Here is a 6,009-nt window from a genome sequence, read left to right as displayed (position 1 = left end):
CCATCCTAATGTTAAACTTGTCATGTCTGAAAACATAGCACACGGTAAATGTCCAAGATAATAATAATCAGATATCTGCCATGGGTTCATCCTAAGAGACTTCCAGTCATGTTTTCCATATGTCTGGTCCTGGGAACATGGAACCACTGATGTTACAGAAGCAACACAATGTCCTCAATCCATTCAGACACTTCCACAACGGCAAACCTTTAACTATTACAACAGGGTGATCTGTCACACATCTGGAACAGTACAGGGTTAATACAGGGTTAATACAGGGCTAGTACAGGGCTAGTACAGGGTTAATACAGGGTTAATACAGGGTTAATACAGGGCTAATACAGGGTTAATACAGGGCTAGTACAGGGTTAATAAAGGGTTAATACAGGGCTAGTACAGGGCTAGTACAGGGTTAATACAGGGTTAATACAGGGTTAATACAGGGCTAGTACAGGGTTAATACAGGGCTAGTACAGGGTTAATACAGGGTTAATACAGGGCTAGTACAGGGCTAGTACAGGGTTAATACAGGGTTAATACAGGGTTAATACAGGGCTAGTACAGGGTTAATACAGGGTTAATACAGGGCTAGTACAGGGTTAATACAGGGTTAATACAGGGCTAGTACAGGGTTAATACAGGGTTAATACAGGGTTAATACAGGGTTAATACAGGGTTAATACAGGGCTAATACAGGGCTAATACAGGGTTAATACAGGGTTAATACAGGACTAATGCAGGACTAATACAGGGTTAATACAGGGTTGATACAGGGTTAATACAGGGCTAATACAGGGTTAATACAGGGTTAATACAGGGCTAATACAGGGTTAATACAGGGTTAGTACAGGGCTAGTACAGGGTTAATACAGGGTTAATACAGGGTTAATACAGGGCTAGTACAGGGTTAATACAGGGTTAATACAGGGTTAATACAGGGTTAATACAGGGCTAGTACAGGGTTAATACAGGGTTAATACAGGGTTAATACAGGGTTAGTACAGGGTTAATACAGGGCTAATACAGGGCTAGTACAGGGCTAGTACAGGGCTAATACAGGGTTAATACAGGGTTAGTACAGGGCTAGTACAGGGCTAATACAGGGCTAATACAGGGTTAATACAGGGTTAGTACAGGGTTAATACAGGGTTAATACAGGGCTAATACAGGGCTAATACAGGGTTAATACAGAGTTAATACAGGGCTAGTACAGGGTTAGTACAGGGCTAGTACAGGGTTAATACAGGGTTAATACAGGGTTAATACAGGGCTAATACAGGGTTAGTACAGGGTTAATACAGGGTTAATACAGGGTTAATACAGGGTTAACACAGGGTTAATACAGTGTTAATACAGGGTTAATACAGGGTTAACACAGGGTTAACACAGGGCTAGTACAGGGTTAATACAGGGTTAATACAGGGTTAATACAGGGTTAATACAGGGCTAATACAGGGTTAGTACAGGGCTAATACAGGGCTAGTACAGGGCTAGTACAGGGTTAATACAGGGCTAATACAGGGTTAGTACAGGGCTAATACAGGGCTAATACAGGGCTAATACAGGGCTAATACAGGGTTAATACAGGGTTAATACAGGGCTAGTACAGGGCTTGTACAGGGCTAATACAGGGTTAGTACAGGGCTAATACAGGGCTAGTACAGGGCTAGTACAGGGTTAATACAGGGCTAATATAGGGTTAATACAGGGCTAATACAGGGTTAATACAGGGCTAGTACAGGGCTAGTACAGGGCTAGTACAGGGTTAATACAGGGCTAGTACAGGGTTAATACAGGGCTAGTACAGGGCTAATACAGGGCTAATACAGGGCTAGTACAGGGTTAATACAGGGTTAATACAGGGCTAATACAGGGCTTGTGCAGGGCTAATACAGGGTTAATACAGGGCTAGTACAGGGCTAGTACAGGGCTAGTACAGGGTTAATACAGGGCTAGTACAGGGTTAATACAGGGCTAGTACAGGGCTAGTACAGGGTTAATACAGGGTTAATACAGGGCTAATACAGGGCTTGTACAGGGCTAATACAGGGTTAATACAGGGCTAATACAGGGCTTGTACAGGGCTAATACAGGGTTAATACAGGGCTAGTACAGGGTTAGTACAGGGCTAGTACAGGGTTAATACAGGGCTAGTACAGGGCTAGTACAGGGCTAGTACAGGGTTAATACAGGGCTAGTACAGGGTTAATACAGGGTTAGTACAGGGTTAATACAGGGTTAATACAGGGCTAATACAGGGCTAATACAGGGTTAATACAGGGTTAATACAGGGCTAGTACAGGGTTAGTACAGGGCTAGTACAGGGTTAATACAGGGTTAATACAGGGTTATTACAGGGCTAATACAGGGTTAGTACAGGGTTAATACAGGGTTAATACAGGGTTAATACAGGGTTAACACAGGGTTAATACAGTGTTAATACAGGGTTAATACAGGGTTAACACAGGGTTAACACAGGGCTAGTACAGGGTTAATACAGGGTTAATACAGGGTTAATACAGGGTTAATACAGGGCTAATACAGGGTTAGTACAGGGCTAATACAGGGCTAGTACAGGGTTAATACAGGGCTAATACAGGGTTAGTACAGGGCTAATACAGGGCTAATACAGGGCTAATACAGGGCTAATACAGGGTTAATACAGGGTTAATACAGGGCTAGTACAGGGCTTGTACAGGGCTAATACAGGGTTAGTACAGGGCTAGTACAGGGCTAGTACAGGGTTAATACAGGGCTAATACAGGGTTAATACAGGGCTAATACAGGGTTAATACAGGGCTAGTACAGGGCTAGTACAGGGCTAGTACAGGGTTAATACAGGGCTAGTACAGGGTTAATACAGGGCTAGTACAGGGCTAATACAGGGCTAATACAGGGCTAGTACAGGGTTAATACAGGGTTAATACAGGGCTAATACAGGGCTTGTGCAGGGCTAATACAGGGTTAATACAGGGCTAGTACAGGGCTAGTACAGGGCTAGTACAGGGTTAATACAGGGCTAGTACAGGGTTAATACAGGGCTAGTACAGGGCTAGTACAGGGTTAATACAGGGTTAATACAGGGCTAATACAGGGCTTGTACAGGGCTAATACAGGGTTAATACAGGGCTAATACAGGGCTTGTACAGGGCTAATACAGGGTTAATACAGGGCTAGTACAGGGTTAGTACAGGGCTAGTACAGGGTTAATACAGGGCTAGTACAGGGCTAGTACAGGGCTAGTACAGGGTTAATACAGGGCTAGTACAGGGTTAATACAGGGCTAGTACAGGGCTAATACAGGGCTAATACAGGGCTAGTACAGGGCTAGTACAGGGTTAATACAGGGCTAGTACAGGGTTAGTACAGGGCTAGTACAGGGTTAATACAGGGCTAATACAGGGCTTGTACAGGGCTAATACAGGGCTAATACAGGGTTAATACAGGGCTAATACAGGGTTAATACAGGGCTAGTACAGGGTTAATACAGGGTTAATACAGGGTTAATACAGGGCTAATACAGGGTTAGTACAGGGCTAATACAGGGTTAGTACAGGGTTAATACAGGGCTAGTACAGGGTTAATACAGGGTTAATACAGGGCTAGTACAGGGTTAGTACAGGGTTAGTACAGGGCTAGTACAGGGCTAGTACAGGGTTAGTACAGGGCTAATACAGGGCTAATCTGTAGAAAATCCACCACTAGAATGTCAAAGCCTCTATTGCCTCATCCTCTTCTCAGTGACTATACATTCTGGGGCCTTGGAGCAACTCTGGAACAAACAGCCAGGCACCTGGCCCAAATAGCACCCTGTTCCCTATGGAGTGCACTACTTTTGACCAGGGCCAGTGCCACGGAACACTCCAGTAGAGTACAGAAAGGTATCAGCACCATCCTGTAATAATCAATCAGGTAGAGAGGAAGGTAGACATCAGTTAATGTGTTATTACAATTGAAACGACAGTGGAATGTAGCTGACTGGCTGGCTGACTGGCTGACTGGCTGGCTGGCTGGCTGACTGGCTGACTGGCTGGCTGACTGGCTGACTGGCTGGCTGACTGGCTGGCTGGCTGACTGGCTGGCTGACTGGCTGGCTGGCTGACTGGCTGGCTGACTGGCTGGCTGACTGACTGGCTGACTGGCTGGCTGACTGGCTGACTGGCTGGCTGACTGGCTGGCTGGCTGACTGGCTGGCTGGCTGACTGGCTGACTGGCTGACTGGCTGGCTGGCTGACTGGCTGACTGGCTGGCTGACTGGCTGGCTGGCTGACTGGCTGGCTGGCTGGCTGACTGGCTGACTGACTGACTGACTGGCTGGCTGACTGGCTGGCTGTCTGGCTGTCTGGCTGGCTGACTGGCTGGCTGGCTGACTGGCTGGCTGGCTGGCTGGCTGACTGACTGGCTGACTGGCTGACTGGCTGACTGGCTGGCTGTCTGGCTGGCTGGCTGACTGGCTGGCTCCCTACGGGCCCTGCTCAACAATAGTGCACTATATAGGGAATAGGGCTCTGGTCTAAAGTCGTGCACTATAAAGGGAAATGGGCTCTGGTCAACAGTAGTGTTCTATATAGGGAATAGGGCTCTGGTCTAAAGTCGTGCACTACAGAGGGAATAGGGCTCTGGTCTAAAGTCGTGCACTACAGAGGGAATAGGGCTCTGGTCTAAAGTCGTGCACTACAGAGGGAATAGGGCTCTGGTCTAAAGTAGTGCACTACAGAGGGAATAGAGCTCTGGTCTAAAGTAGTGCACTACAGAGGGAATAGGGCTCTGGTCTAAAGTCGTGCACTACAGAGGGAATAGGGCTCTGGTCTAAAGTCGTGCACTACAGAGGGAATAGGGCTCTGGTCTAAAGTCGTGCACTACAGAGGGAATAGGGTGCCATTTGGGATGCCGTTCACCGGCTCCTGCGCCAGCGTCTGTCTGTTGACCTTGGATACATGGACACCATTATCTGCCCTGTGAGTCCAGTTGATAAATGAACGAGGACGGTGTTTGCATTGATACAGTCTCTCCCAGGCTGTGTCTCCACTCGGTGACGGGAGTGACACGGAACCAAACGGACTAATAAATGAGCGTTAGTGCGTTGAACGCTGCCATTACCCGGAGCACGGCTATAAATCTGAAGGCGGGGCTATAAATCTGAAGGCGGAGCTATAAATCTGAAGGCGGAGCTAAGCTAACACGCGGCCTGGCAGCGGGCGGCCGGAGGCCTCTATCCGCCTCATCAGGGGGAACTTAGAAGGGACTCAATGTGAAATGGACCGTGAGGACGTTTAATTTGTAAAGATAACAAACTCTGTCTCATCTGGCTGATGGATCACATCTAGACCTAAACTAGACCTTTTAAACGTTAGGATCATTTAGGGTTTAAGGTGATTATCTGGACGAGAGACTCTCCTCAAATTATCAGCCTGAATGATACCACAGCTGCAGAGTATTGGTCATGGTTTAATACCACAGCTGCAGAGTATTGGTCATGGTTTAATACCACAGCTGCAGAGTATTGGTCATGGTTTAATACCACAGCTGCAGAGTATTGGTCATGGTTTAATACCACAGCTGCAGAGTATTGGTCATGGTTTAATACCACAGCTGCAGAGTATTGGTCATGGTTTAATACCACAGCTGCAGAGTATTGGTCATTGTTTAATACCACAGCTGCAGAGTATTGGTCATGGTTTAATACCACAGCTGCAGAGTATTGGTCATGGTTTAATACCACAGCTGCAGAGTATTGGTAATGGTTTAATACCACAACTGCAGAGTATTGGTCATGGTTTAATACCACAGCTGCAGAGTATTGGTCATGGTTTAATACCACAGCTGCAGAGTATTGGTCATGGTTTAATACCACAGCTGCAGAGTATTGGTCATGGTTTAATACCACAGCTGCAGAGTAATGGTCATGGTTTAATACCACAGCTGCAGAGTATTGGTCATGGTTTAATACCACAGCTGCAGAGTATTGGTCATGGTTTAATACCACAGCTGCAGAGTATTTGTAATGGT

Source organism: Oncorhynchus nerka, linkage group LG10 (genome assembly GCF_034236695.1).
Source record: "Oncorhynchus nerka isolate Pitt River linkage group LG10, Oner_Uvic_2.0, whole genome shotgun sequence".
NCBI lineage: Eukaryota > Metazoa > Chordata > Actinopteri > Salmoniformes > Salmonidae > Oncorhynchus > Oncorhynchus nerka.
The sequence above is the reverse complement of the archived record's forward strand: the minus strand, read 5'-3'. Positions refer to the sequence as shown.